The 15332-nt window shown below is 43.9% G+C and overlaps 2 pseudogenes; both read right to left on the reverse strand.

Annotated features, from left to right (window-relative positions):
• Positions 1–243: 243 nt before the first annotated feature.
• Positions 244–1756, reverse strand: LOC109204992 (lysophosphatidic acid receptor 6-like; annotated as a pseudogene).
• A 4499-nt stretch (positions 1757–6255) lies between these two features.
• Positions 6256–7503, reverse strand: LOC109204991 (lysophosphatidic acid receptor 6-like; annotated as a pseudogene).
• Positions 7504–15332: the final 7829 nt, after the last annotated feature.

The raw sequence follows: 15332 nt of genomic DNA on the forward strand, positions 1-15332 counted from the left end.
GGTTGAAGCTGTCACATTGCAGTGGAAATAAAACATGAAACCACTAAGCCAAGCCTCTTTCACTCTTTCACTTTCTGGGCTTGACACAAATGTTACTGAAGAAATCAATATTGATGGTTAACTGCTGAAAACTGTGCATGTGGTTGAACTAATTAAGAATCTTGTGCACAAATGGGCTGCTTTGTGAAAAAAAACAGGCATGTATCATGGGACATCTGATAGCAACTCTAGCAGGTCACTAATCTATAGTTCTCTTCCCACGTCCTATTTTTTCTTCCAGAAGGAGTCAAAAGAAAAATAATACATCAGAGGATCCAGACAGCAGCTCAAAACAGTCAGACATACCAGTGGAGTTATACTGGTATTGCTTTTTGTAGCTACGTGTAGTGGCACAGGCAGAAAACATGTGCAGAATATAACCAAGTTGATGGCAAAAATCAGCATTACGTTGACCTTGTTTTTGACCTTTGCAGAGTCACTGAGATGGTTGTGTAGAGTCCAGGAAACCATAACGGTGCACACAATGTTGACTGCTAGCATTGTGACCAGTAACACAATCTGAAGGTAAATAATTGCTGATCGTGTTACACTTTTATATTCATGAGATTGAAAACAAATGTGTTCTGTGTGGTTCTGTAAGTGTTTTAAAAATCCTATGGCCTCTGGGATATTTACCACCAGGAAAACTCCCCAGATGAGTGCTGCTCCTTTCCAGGCATTGGACGAGGTCCGAAGATGGCGAGACCTCAGAGGATAAACCACAGCCAGCAGTCGGTCCACACTTATGAAGGTGATGAAGGAGGCGCTGGAGCGGATGTTGTTGCGAAAGAACATTGTGTTAATAAGACAGGTCATAATTCCAAAAGTCTGGGTGCCTGTTGCATGAAAGTAGATCCTCATGGGCAAAGAGATGATGACTAGCAGGTCTGAGAGTGCCAGATTGATCATGAAGACAGCGTTGGGTGATTTGAGGCTGTGGCGGCGAAGAAGAATCCACAGTGAGACTGCATTGAGAGGCAGACCTATCACCATAATGCAGCCAAAGACCCCAGCATAAACCCGGTCATCCGCGGTGCTGTTTGATGTGTTCATGATGAGAAAAGAAATGTTTGCACGTCCTTTTTAAAGAACTGAAGCCGAGCAGCAAAGGTTCCTCTTTGTGTGGTTTCTCTTTGTGAGTGAGGCGTGACTAGTTTGTGACTGTAAGTAGTCACACCACAGGAAATTCAACCTCATCTCATCTCATCTCATCTCATAAGCACTTCCTCTACATTTGTGCTTCGAAGGTAGGTTGATCTTGGATGATAAACCACGGGTAGCATCACTTTCATCATACAGCTCTCTTTACTACAGAGAAACTATTGCATCTCATCTCATAAGCACTTCCTGTATATTTGTGCTTTGAAGATAGGATGTCTGATTATGATTCCTCTAATGCACATTTTTAATAAGCTCTGTCTGTCGTGAAGCTGAGTCTTTGACCTGCATTTTGAGTTTATTTTTAGATTCTTGATTCTTTCCTTTGCAATATGGTTTAGTCTTGAGTTTAGTTCTTGTAATGTCTCTGAGTTTATTTATTTGGGGGAGGGTTGGGTTTTTGTTTTTGTAATATAAACAGTACTTCTATAAAGTATTTTCCCAGTTCAGGTTCCCTGCTGCATTTTGGTTTGTCTTGTTTCTTGTGCCAGCCAAAATACAAAATAAACGTCTTGTTTTCTTTTACCAATTTCTCCTGTACTTTCAAGAACATTGAAAATAAAACAAATAACAAGTCAATTCAATTTTTAGAGTTTTGTTATTTAAGTATTGCGTAATTTAGGGATTTTCCCCATCTTACACGGAAATAAGACATTTTTCGTCACTGTTCAGCTATACACATAAAAATTAGATATGGCCTGTCTAAAAAAAAAAGAAAGAAAAGAAAGCGTAATTTTACATGAAATAAATGAAAAGTATGAAACATTACAGGCCTAGGCTCATGTAAATTTGCAATGATGGATGCAAGATGGTTTGTTTTCAGTTACCTTTAATAAGTTTGCAAGTTTTGAACAGACATGATCAGTTTGAATAAACTGTTAAAGACATGTTATTACAGTAGATAACCTGTGCTAAAACTAAACAGAAGAACAGGAAACAATTTCTTAAATGTGGCAGCGTGATGATAAATGATCAGACTGGACACAGTGAATGTGTCTTGTCACATATGGTGATGATAAATAAAGGTGGCAACAGGTGCGCTGGAGAGCCATCAACAAGACATTCCCCCCAAAAGGGAATGTTTTTAGGTGGTGCCTTAAAAACCATATTTCTACTTATCAGGTAGTCCAGCTCCTCCAGGATGGCACATCCATGCAAGAAGGTTTGTCGTGTCTCCGAGCACAGTCTTGAGTATGTGGAGGAGATACCAGGAGATGGGAGGTTGCAAAATGAGAGCTGGACAGGGCCATAGAAAGGCCTCAATCTAAAGGGCAAGATCAGTGTCTGCTCATTTCTACTAGGAGGAACAGGACGAGCACTGCCAGACTCCCACAGAATGACCTCCAGCAGGCTATTCCTGTGCACGTTAGTTATCAAACTGTCAGGAAAAGGCTTTGTGAATGTTGGGTCTGCGCTTCCACAGGCCCCGCTGGTTTAGAGACTTATTCCCATTAATGACAAGGAAGCAAGACAAAGAGCGATCTCAATTTTACTTGTGCAAGGGAAGCCCCGGTCGGTGTCTCAGAAAAGTACTCTGAATCCTACCGCAAAATGACTCCGACTCAGGCCTCCGCTTGCCGCCTTTTTATTGAAAACAGTTACAGTACACACAAGCACCTCCCATTGTAAACCCCCCCCCCAATGGTTACAAAAGACAAGGCACTGTGTGTATGTGCTTGCACGTGTGCGTATGTGCGAGAATGTGTGTGTGTGTGTGTGTGTGTGTGTATGTGTGTGGGTGTACGTGAGTGAGAGTGTCTCTCTCTGTGTGCGTGACTTCCTGATAACAACAGTTTTTAACAACATCCTTGGTCATAAAAAGGGTAATCTCCCCCACACCCTATATATGGTTCAATTCTTGTATTGGTTCACCATGCACAACACAGGTGAGGCCATAAAAGGGCAGGAAGTTTACTAAACCACAAACAAAACCTTCACATGGGACGTGCCTGTAGTAAAACACCCTCCCCCACCTTCGACAGGCTGGGGAGGGGAATGAAGGAATGTCTTTGATCACACAGTTTGAAACAATGTAGAGATAGTAAGCATAAAAATGACAACATTTAACAATTCACTCTAACAGTGAAGGTGGCACAAGTTTCAACATCCTTTAGTGGAGCCCTGTGCTCACAGTCCAGTACCATGTATCTGTATCTGCATCTTCATCTGCAGCTAAGTCAGCTGAGTTAAACCTTCTTCTACTGACCACTCTGTGCATGGTCACACGTTGACCAAGTTAAATAGCAAATGTATTCAGCACAAAATTAAAATATAAACCTAAATTGTTCCATGCCACCATTTTTATAAACTCTGACATCACAGAAAACTGCATAATGCACGATGTATAGCAAACACCAGTCAAACAGTGGTGAACTTTACTGGTATTTCTGGAAGTTGTTATGAATCTTCAGCCTTAACTGTAGAAAAAGAATTCTTCATCCTTTTATAATCTTTTCCTCCAGGAGACACCACAACAGCTACAGGACAGTTAATTAATGTACATTTTGCTGTTAGACAAAAGAAAACAAACAAAACAAAAAAGCATCTGTATAAACAACAAATATTTGTTTTATTTAAAATCTTTATACACTTTGACATATATTAGTCCAACATTACTGTGACATACACAAACTAACATTTGTACAACTATACCAATAGAAACGTATCTACTGGAGATTTAACCTAACTAAATGAAATCAATTTCACTGCACATGGATAAAACAAATCAAAGCAAAATCAAAGAATCAAAACAAAAGACGAGGGAGAAAAGGCAGCAAGTAAGGGAAATCAATTCTTCACAAATTTCTTTCAGAAGAAAGGCGAGTACAGCATAACTAACATGCTAAGATTGATTTAGCTGTCAGCAGTTGTAACAGGCAGTGGGAGAGTTTTAAATGTGACACTATATCTATCACAATTAGACAGCACAAATTACCACAATGGAACACAATTTTGGAAAGAGCCAGACAGAGCGAAGCAGCAGCAGCTCCCTCTCTAAATGATGTGCCATAAGGTGGGCTCACATAGTGACAACTAAAATCTCCATCCATTCACTTCTATTTATCCAATTCAGGGTTGAAGCGGTGCTGGAGTCAATTCTAGCTACCATAGGGTGAGAGGCAGGGTATACCTTGGACAGGTCGCTAGTCTGTCACAGGGCTGCAACTAAAATTTTTTTTGAGCAATCATTTGTAATGACAGAAGTTTCAACTGAAGCCTTAGCAACCCTAATATCAAGCAGAATTAAACCTTATTGCATATTGGACTAAAGCAGCCATAAGGTTAGAGAGGCTTTTTGTGGAAGCCAGTGTGTTCCAGGCAGATGAAATACAACCCTAATTCCATAGAAGTTCGGAGCCCCTCCCTCAATAATCATAATAATAATCATGATAATACTTTTAGAAAATGAAAAGCTCATAAACTCATAAACAATTCACAAAAGAACATAGAAAACATACCAAATATTTAAACTGAGAAAATGTACCTTTTTAAGACAAATACTGTATTAGCTCATTTTGAATTTGATGGCAGCAACTGATCTAAAAAAAAGACTCCTCTAATATGAAGTCACCCTGCTGTAATAGAGCCAGTATGTCGTTTATCACTGTCTTATGCAACACATGCCCTGAAAAAATGTCATCAACATGGGAGCATATGTTGCTCTAAAATCTGTATATAACTTTCAGCATTGATGGTGCCTTTCCGGATTTGCAAGTTGCCAATTCCATGGTCAGTAATGCACACCCATACCATCAGAAGTGTAACCTTTTGAAGGCCCATCACTTCTTTAGTCCAGACAATTGATCTGACCATAGAAAAGTTTTGCAATTTGTGCATTTAAAATGCATTTTGCCCAGAGAAGATGGTGTTCCTGGACCATGTTCTTCTTTTTCTTTAACTCGGATTTGTCGTTGGCACAGTAAATTATGATTATGATTCACATACAGCAATTTCTGCAAGTGTTCCTGAGCCCATGTGGTGATTTCCATGACACAGGCATACTTTTTTGTAATTCAGTGCTGTATTAAGGCCTGAAAATCACAAGACTCCAATATTGATTTTGGGCTTTGTCCCTTGCGCACAGAGATTCCTCCACATTCTCATAATGCATTGATGATTTTATGTATTGTAGATTATGAGATATTCAAAGCCTTTACAATTTTACATTGAGGGATGTTATTTTGATTTTTTTTTTCACAATTTGGAGATGCAGTTTTTATAGACTGATGAAACTCTTCCTTTCCAAGATGCACTTTTTATACCACATTACTGACCTGTCTTTCATGCAACTGAAAAATGTACAACAAGGAGACAACTTATCACAAAAACAAAGCAGCTAAATTAAAAGACTAAAAAGACTAAAAAACACAATTTTTCTTCTGTTTTTCTTATCTGTTTGTTAAAAGGTGGTTTGTTTCATGTCGTGACAGTATTTAGTTCAACAAGCAGTGACTTCCGGAAGCTTTTTTTTAAAAAAGTCTCTAACTGATTTAGACAGGCTGATTCCTCAGTTGTGAAGTGAACAAATATAAAGTAGATTTAATGAATTATGTGATTTTTTCTCTACACTGTTTTCCTCAACTGCATGAGAAATCCTTCAGGAGAAGGCTTTAGAAGGAAAAAACTTCAGTGCGTCTGAATACATCTTCTCATGTCAGATTGTTAAATCTGAGAAACTTATTACATGATACTGATCGGGATATTGACTGAACTTGACAAAAATAACATCTTAGTTGCATAAACTCAAAGTGTTGCAACTGCCTTTTTTCACAGTTTCTAGTAAAGCAGATGAGCCACCGGTCTTTCTGTGGTTGAGGCTTTCATGTTGCAGTAGAAAATAAAACATGAAACCACTAAGCCAAGCCAAGGCTTTTGCTGTTTCACTTTCTGGCTTTGACGCAAATGTCACTGAAGAAATGAATATTGATGGTTAACTGCTGAAAACTGTGCATGTGGTTGAACTAATTAAGAATCTTGTGCACAAACGAGCTACTTTGTGAAAAAAAGAACAGGCATGTATCATGGGACATCTGATAGCAACTCTAGCAGGTCACTAATCTATAGTTCTCTTCCCACGTCCTATTTTTTCTTCCAGAAGGAGTCAAAAGAAAAATAATACATCAGTGGATCCAGACAGCAGCTCAAAACAGTCAGACATGCCAGTGGAGTTATTCTGGTATTGCTTTTTGTAGCTAAGTGTAGTGGCATGGGCAGAAAACATGTGCAGAATATAACCAAGTTAATGGCAAAAATCAACATTACGTTGACCTTGTTTTTGACCTTTGCAGAGTCACTGAGATGGTTGTGTAGAGTCCAGCAAACCATAATGGTGCACACAATGTTGACTGCTAGCATTGTGACCAGTAACACAATCTGAAGGTAAATAATTGCTGATCGTGTTACACTTTTATATTCATGAGATTGAAAACAAATGTGTTCTGTGTGGTTCTGTAAGTGTTTTAAAAATCCTATGCCCTCTGGGATATTTACCAGCAGCAAAAAACCCCAGATGAGTGCAGAAGCCTTCCAGGCATTGGACGAGGTCCGAAGATGGCGAGACCTCAGAGGATAAACCACAGCCAGCAGTCGGTCCACGCTTATGAAGGTGATGAAGGAGGCGCTGGAGCGGATATTGTTGCGAAAGATTATTACACTGAAGAGGCATGTGATAATTCCCACTGAGGTGCCTGTTGCATGATAGTAGATCCTCATGGGCAAAGAGATGATGACTAGCAGGTCTGAGAGCGCCAGGTTGATCATGAAGACAGCGTTGGGTGATTTGAGGCTGTGGCGGCGAAGAAGAATCCACAGTGAGACTGCGTTGAGTGGCAGACCTATCACATTAATGCAGCCGAAGACCCCAGCATAAACCCGGTGATCTTCTTTGATGATATTTGATGTGTTCATGATGAGAAAAGAAATGTTTGAATGTCCTTTTTAAAGTACTGTAGCTGAGCAGCAAAGGTTCCTCTTTGTGTGGTTTCTCTTTGTGAGTGAGGCGTGACTAGTTTGTGGCTGTAAGTGGTCCGACTACAGGAAACTCAACCTCATCTCAGAAACTCTTCCTCTACATTTGTGCTTTGAAGGTAGGTTGATCTTGGATGATAAACCATGGGCAGCATCACTTTCATCATACAGCTCTCTTTACTACAGAGAAACTATTGCATCTCTAAGATGCTGCTTTTATACCAACTCATGTTACTGATCTGTTGCCTGTTAACCCATTAAGCTGCAAAATATTGCTCTCACTAGTTCTGTTTTCTACCTTGCTGCCTCTGTCTCCTAAGATATATTGTTGCAATCAAATTCCAAATTTGATTCGGGGGGGTGGGCAGCCTTTAACATCAAAAGAGCTATTTTAGCCTCTGCAGGTCTATTTGAGTTCACACCTTGTGGAAAATTCATCAAATAACAAACAGCCCACTTTCAAATCAATAAAACGTAGCAGTGGAGTAATAATTTTAAAATAAAAAGAATAATCATGAAAACTTTTTGCATGAAATTATGACTTCAGTCCATTTCAGTGTACTGTCCTCTTCTCGACAGGCGGCAATAAAACAGCATGAGCTCGGGGTCAAAGATATTTGAGATATTTTGTGATGCAAAATAACAGCATATTAAATAATAGTGTTCTCACTTTGTTTTGTGTGATTTCCATATCAAGGCTGTAAGAAGTTACTGTAAAATTCATGCAGCTCTACAGAATGTCAGTCAGGAAAGAGCGCTGTTTGGACTTCCTGTAGTTTATGTTTGAGAAAACCTGCACGCATTGGTATGCGGATCCAAAGATGCACAGGACTCCGAAATATGCAGAGAAATATGTCTCAAAAGCGTAAACTAAACTTTACAAACGTGTGCAATGATTTGTGTCTAACTTTTGAGGACTCACGCGCGTGCTTCAATCCACAAATATATCTGACCATACGTAAAACTATTTTACAAACGTGTGCATCCAAACCTGAATAGATACTGATCATTTACGCACAATTTATTAAGTTCAGCTTCAAGAATCCGATCATTTTGACTATCAAAAACCTTTCTGTGCGTACAAATGTCTAAGACTACATGAAACATCTCTCTCGCTCGCTCAAAAAACCTTGCATACGTGTGGACGAATCACCTGATACGCACAGATGACGTCGGCATGTCCACGTAGGTTTTGAGGTAAATTTAACACTGCCAGCTTCCCCGTTCAAGTGCCAGTGTGAGTCAGAGTTTATCTCGTAGCTGCTATAGCTTCCTGGTCTGGGTTAATTTATAGTGAATACTAACATTTTACTTACAAATGGGTCATTTACATGCCCCTCTGGTTGCACTAGCTAGTACTATAAGCATAGGTTGTGGAGGTAAGAAATAACGACACGAGAGGTTCCTGTGTCTCACTCCAACTGTTTATTCACACACTGTCTCTCAGAACTTAAGATACAGTAAGCGCCAAAATCTCCACCCAGCTCTTCCCTTCAACTTGGGTGTGAGTGGAGCCATCTGGTGGTCCGCCACACATACCCCCCCTTGAACACACAGTTAGGTCTCTATTCAGTCCAGGACCCTGGGCCTAAGCAAACGACCCGAACGACTGAACCTGGGAGGGAGAGAACAGGCAGAGGAAGGTCCATCCTGTGAACGAGGCTGGTGAAGGCGAGCAGGAAAGGCAGAAGGAGGCTCAAACGTTGGTGGTCCGGGGGTAGTCCTGCGGGGGAAACCAGAGTCTGTCAACCCCATTGAAGGAGGGCGGCCACGGCGAGGGGCCTGGGCCGGCACTACATTACTGTCCGGAAGAACATGTGCAGGCTTAAGTCTGTCAACACACACAGTCTCCCTTCGACCCCCAAAATCCAAAACAAAATGTTTCTGGCCCGGTTCGATAACCCGGAATGGGCCGCCATACAGCGGCCGCAGCGGTGTCTTGTGGGTATCGTGCCTGACAAAAACAAACTTAGCAGTCTCTAAAGTCTTTGGAACAAAAGTGTCAGGCACGCAATGGTGCACAGGACCAGGAACCCGAAGCGAGCGCAAAAGTGGGTTGAGCGATAGCACTGATGGATCGAAGCAGGGGGGAGGGTTCTCCGGCAAGAATTCTCCAGGCACGCGGAGGGGCTGACCAAACACGAGCTCAGCTGGGGAAGCGCCGAGATCCTCCTTAACCGCACAGCGCAGCCCAAGCAAAACCCACGGGAGGCGGTCAACCCAATTGCCACCTTGTAAGGAGGCACGAAAAGCAGCCTTAAGCGACCGGTGGAACCGTTCACACATCCCATTAGCTTGCGGGTTGTATGCGGTTGTGCGGTGGACTTTAGCCCCAGTCCATCAGCCATGGCCGACCAAAGCTCGGAAATGAACTGGGGGCCTCTGTCTGACGTAATGTCCGCGGGCGGGCCGAAACGCGAGACCCAGGTTGACAAAAATGCCCTGGCCACCACTGCTGCAGTAGTGGATGCCAGGGGGACTGCCTCCGGCCACCTGGTGGTCCGGTCAACAACTGTCAAAAGGTGCGTAAAACCTTGTGACGGCGGCAGAGGACCCACCAGATCGACATGCACATGATCGAAACGTTTGCCGGGTATAAAGAACTGCTCCAGAGGCGCCTTGATGTGTTTATGAACCTTCGCACGCTGGCAGGGAATGCACGCCGACGCCCATTCCTTAACTGATTTGCGAAGGCCTGGCCAAACAAATTTAGAGCTGACCAGTTTAACAGAGGCCCGGACCCCCGGATGAGAGAGAGCATGTACCGAGTCAAAAACCCGACGACGCCAGGAAACGGGAACCACTGGGCGAGGGCGGCCGGTGGAAACGTCACAGACCAGGAAAGGACCACCGTCCTGCATGGGTCTGTCCTCCAGTATGAGGCCCGTCTGGGTGGATTTAAGCTCGAGGATGTCCGGGTCACCGCTCTGATCGGCAGCCATGGCGGAGTAGTCTATGCCGAGAAAGACAGGAGAAACCAGCGCACGGGACAAACAGTCAGCCACATGATTGGATTTACCAGCCACGTGCCGAATGTCTGTTGTGAACTCAGAAATGGCTGCCAACTGGCGCTGCTGGCGTGCACTCCATGGATCAGAAACCTTGGACATGGCAAACGTCAAGGGTTTGTGGTCCACGTATGCGGTAAAGTGACGACCCTCGAGAAAAAAACGGAAATGGCGAGTCGCCAGGTGGAGCGCGAGTAGCTCCCTGTCAAAAACGCTGTAATTGCGTTCGCTGTCACGCAGCGTACGGCTGAAAAAGGCGAGCGGTTGCCAGACACCCGAGATTCGCTGTTCCAGCACCGCACCCACCGCTATGTCCGACGCATCGGTGGTCAACGCAATCGGCGCTGAGGGGGACGGGTGGGCCAGAAGGGCAGCATTAGCTAACGCTGACTTAGCATCAGAAAACGCTTGGATGCTTTCTGGACACCAGTCGACGGCGTCATTAGCCTTCTTACCTTTTAACGCCCCGTAAAGGGGCTTCAGCAGATGTGCCGCCCTGGGGAGAAAACGATTGTAAAAATTCACCATCCCCAAAAATTCCTGCAGTGCTTTAACGTTTGCAGGACGCGGAAATTCCGAAACAGCTCGGACTTTGTCAGGCAACGGAACCGCGCCCTCAGCGGAAATGCGGTGCCCAAGAAAATCGAGAACGGGCAACCCAAACTGGCATTTAGACGGATTAATAATCAGTCCATGCTCCGTCAAACGCTGAAAAACCTGACGCAGATGGAACAGGTGCTGCTCATTCGAGCTGCTGGCTACCAGTATATCATCAAGATATACAAAAACAAAGGGCAGCCCGCGCAAGACAGAGTCCATCAACCGCTGGAAGGTTTGGGCGGCACCTTTCAGGCCAAACGGCATGCGCAGAAACTCGAAAAGGCCGAAAGGTGTAATAACGGCGGTTTTGGGGACGTCCTCCGCGCGCACGGGAACCTGATGATATCCCCGTACCAAATCGATCTTCGAAAAAACAGAGGTCCCTGCAAGATGGGCGGAAAAATCTTGGATGTGGGGAATGGGATAACGGTCGTTCTCCGTGACGTTATTAAGACGGCGGAAATCCCCATAAGGTCGCCACCGACCATCAGATTTAGGCACCATGTGTAAAGGAGAAGCCCAGGCACTATTCGAACGCTGCACGATGCCCAGGCGCTCCATGGTGGCAAATTCTTCCCGAGCGACAGCCAGTTTAGCAGGGTCGAGGCGATGCGCGCGCGCGAAAACCGGGGGCCCTACTGTAGTTGTGTAATGCTCCACCCCATGCTTCGTCACAGTGCTCGAGAAAGTGGGGACAGTGAGTGAGGGAAACTCAGAAAGCAAACATTGAAAAACGTCACCCGAATCCACTGAGTTAGCATGCACCACGGGCTGAGCACCCCGAGTAAAACAGGGTAATGAGGAAAATGACACAGCATCAATTAAACGTCTGTTAGCAACATCAACCAGCAGTCCGTGAGCACAAAGAAAATCAGCGCCTATTATAGGCACAGAGCTAGCAGCAACAACAAAGTTCCACTGAAAGTCACGGTCATGAAAGCAAACAGTCACCAACCTTTCGCCGAAGGTTTTGATGGGAGAGCCATTAGCCGCTGTTAGCAATGGCCCGCAGCCCTCAGCTAGCCCGTCCGAGCCAGCCGGGGGAAGAAGGCTCTTCTGTGAGCCGGAGTCCACCAGGAAACGCCTCCCCGAGCGTGAGTCCTCTAAGAAAAGCAGCCTTTCCTTGTTGCCAGCGGTCGCGGCTGCTACCGAGCGCTGACATGCCCGTTTCCCTGGGTCTGGAAACTGCAAGGCGGGAGACAGCGCCGGGCCTTCGCTCCAAAACGCTGGTGATAAAAGCAAAGCCCTTTTCCGCGGTGCTGCCGCGCAGCGATTCCGGCCACCGTGGACGAGTCGGAGGGTCCCTGGAGCATTGGTGAGGAGGCAGGGGAAAACGCTGGTGAGTCCTGAACAACCGCCTGGACGCCGAAACTCCTGGTAGCAAGGAGGATGCGATCTGCCTCTTCCGCCAGAGAGCGGTAATCCTTCGTGGCCAATAGCGGGGAGTTGGCAAGGCCAGCGCGCACTGGAGCCGGCAACTGTCGGAGAAAGAGGTGGGTGAAGAGAAATCCTCCATCATCCGCGCCCAGCAAGGACAGCATGCTCACCATGAGCTCGAGGGCGGTGCCGTCGCCCAGGCCCGCGAGGGAAAGGAGTTTCTCGGCTCGCTCAGCATCAGAGAGGGAGTAATGCTGCAGCAGCAGCGCCTTGAGAGCGGTGTACTTGCCGTGGGCTGGAGGGTCCCGGAGGAGAGTCATCACGCGGCGGGTTGACAGCGGGTCAAGAGAAGCCACCACATGGTGGTATTTAGTATCGTCGGCTGAAACTCCACGAAGAGCAAACTGAGCTTCTACGTGCACGAACCATGAAGGGGGATCGTGAAGCCAAAAATCCGGCAATTTAAGCGCCACAGCAAACGCAGCCATCGGCGGAGGTGCAAATCCGGCGGCAGCCGATGCTTCCAGGCCGGAGCTGGCTTCGTCGTCGAGCCTTAGCATGTTCGCTACTGGGGTCACCAATGTGGAGGTAAGAAATAACGACACGAGAGGTTCCTGTGTCTCACTCCAACTGTTTATTCACACACTGTCTCTCAGAACTTAAGATACAGTAAGCGCCAAAATCTCCACCCAGCTCTTCCCTTCAACTTGGGTGTGAGTGGAGCCATCTGGTGGTCCGCCACAAGGTTTCTTTTTCCCAATCTCCGTAAACTTCACTGCAGATGTTACTCTCAGTCGCTGGCGCGCACCGTGCCTGTCTTCCACTTCAGCCTCTGGCACAGAATACATTACCCATCAGGTTACTTTCTTAAAGGGGAGACTGTGCCTGTAACATTTCAAATGTTCCTAGTTTTATTTAATTTAATTTAATTTTTTTTAAATATTTTTTTTACCCAAAGCTGCAAGCCATAAGAGCCATAGCTCAGGGGCGAAAGAGCCGTAGGTTATCGATCTCTGGTCTTATGGAAAACCATCAGGCAGCACACCAGTGTTCCCGTGTATGCTTGTAAACCCATCCATCCAGTTCCATCTTTTCTAATTTGGGCTTGAGTCTATCTCAGCTGTCAGTGGGTGAGAGGTGGGACAGGTCACCAGTCTATCACAATACAAACACAGTGAGACAGAGAAGTATTCATGCTCACATTCACATCTACAGCTAATTTAGAATAACCAGTTAACTTCACAAGCATGCCTTTGGACTGTGGAACAAAGCCGAGGTACCCAGAGAGCACGGACAGAAAGTTTGTCTCCTTCCAGCTCACCCTATAAGGGAACAGTGCTGTATTCTACATATATCCATCTTGTTCTCTTTGTTCTTTTCTTTTTAAAATACTTTAATAGGTTCATAGTACAGTAAAAATCATATAAGGGTAGCAGGACAGATATTGAATTGTCTTTTTAATTGCCCCTTAGGGACAGATACAGTTGTTTTTTAATGAATTGTGAATTTGAATTGAATTGACTTTGATTACACAAACATTTTGTAGCAGTGGCTGATGGGTAACATGTATAACAGGACATGAATGACTTGAGCTAATTCTATAATATTATACTACAGTATACAGTAGTATTGTTATCACTTCAGATCAATCTCTGGACCTTGAAGGAGACGTCAGGGATCAGATCTGACATGATATTTTAAATCTTTATGCAATGCTTTCTATTTGCTGACCATACACACCATACCTGTAAGAACCATAGTTTAAGTTATAAGGCTTTCTTCACCCACTAAATCATTAAAGTCGACCTTGAAGACCTTGGTGGATGTAAGCCAAATTTTAATGAAGCGTTAATATGATCCCACTCTACACACCTACAAAGTTTTATCAGAATTCATGCAAAACTTTTTTAAGTGCAAAACCAGAGAAAAAGAGGACAGGACTAAAACCTGTCTAACCACAACTGTTAAAACACAGAAAAAACACTACTATAAATGGAATGTTCTGCCTGTGAACAAAGTGTTACCGCTTTGCTTCACATTAAATGCATACATGGTTGGTATGATATAGTAAACATACCTCATAGGGCTCTACCAGTTAACCATGTCTTCTTTTTATTCGTAGAGTAAAAGATATAGTTTATCAGTGAATTAGCAAATTTTAATGTGTCAATACAGAAAAAAACAAGCTATTAAAGTAACTAAATGTTGACCAATTAAATTTTCCAAATAAGATATCAGTCAGCCACATAGGAAACACATAGCACAGTACTGGACGACTGCCAGAAGCTGGCTCTTTATCTGCCAGCAATCACCCATTTACCACTTTGTGCCCAATGTGTGGTTGAAAATTCTCCTGATTTCACTACAAGAGACTCTTATTTGTACTAAGTGGATATTAGATGGTCTATATTTACAAAGCAGTATTATATATATCTGTACAATTATTGTTTTACAAACTGACAAGACTGTCAGAATACATGAATATCTAATGTTAACTTTCCACCATTTGTTCTACTTACACAGATCTTTCCTGACAATGCCCAAAACATGATGCTGACACATTATTTGCAGCCATAGAAGTGAGCAGAGGGTCGTGAGGTAGTGATGTGTCGGTCGCGAACGAAATGGCTCTTAGAGCCGGATCCTTATCGCGAGACGTGGTTTTTTTTTTTTTCCCTTTCTCTCACCCTCTCTCGAACTTTTTTTTCCGCTTCACTCCGCACGCGAGCCTTGTGCTTTGTGCTGGGCAGAGGGGGGAGGGGCGGTAGTTACACTCGCAGTAGCACAGGAACAGAACGGGAGGGAGAGAGAAAGAGAGCCAGGGACAACAACGTGACATTAGAAAGGTATAGTAATCATCCACAACTATTTTCAGTTGCAGATGATAAAGGATTCAGAAAGTTTATTCATGCAGACCCATATGACAGAGAATGTGCATCTTCTTTTTGTTTTCATATTTTAATTTATATTTAATCTGTTGTGGTTTGCAGTGTTTTGTGTTTTTCACTTTAAATTTGTTTAAAAGGAAAAAGCAGAAAATTTAAATAGTTAAAAGTTGAAATGTGAATACTTGGTTTTTGTAATATGATTTATTGATTACATTTTATGTGGAGTGAATAAATAAAAGTATATTTATGGTGGCCCCTAGAGACAAGGCATGTACAAACTCTAAAACACGTAAAA

This window comes from Oreochromis niloticus, linkage group LG14 (genome assembly GCF_001858045.2).
Source record: "Oreochromis niloticus isolate F11D_XX linkage group LG14, O_niloticus_UMD_NMBU, whole genome shotgun sequence".
Lineage (NCBI taxonomy): Eukaryota > Metazoa > Chordata > Actinopteri > Cichliformes > Cichlidae > Oreochromis > Oreochromis niloticus.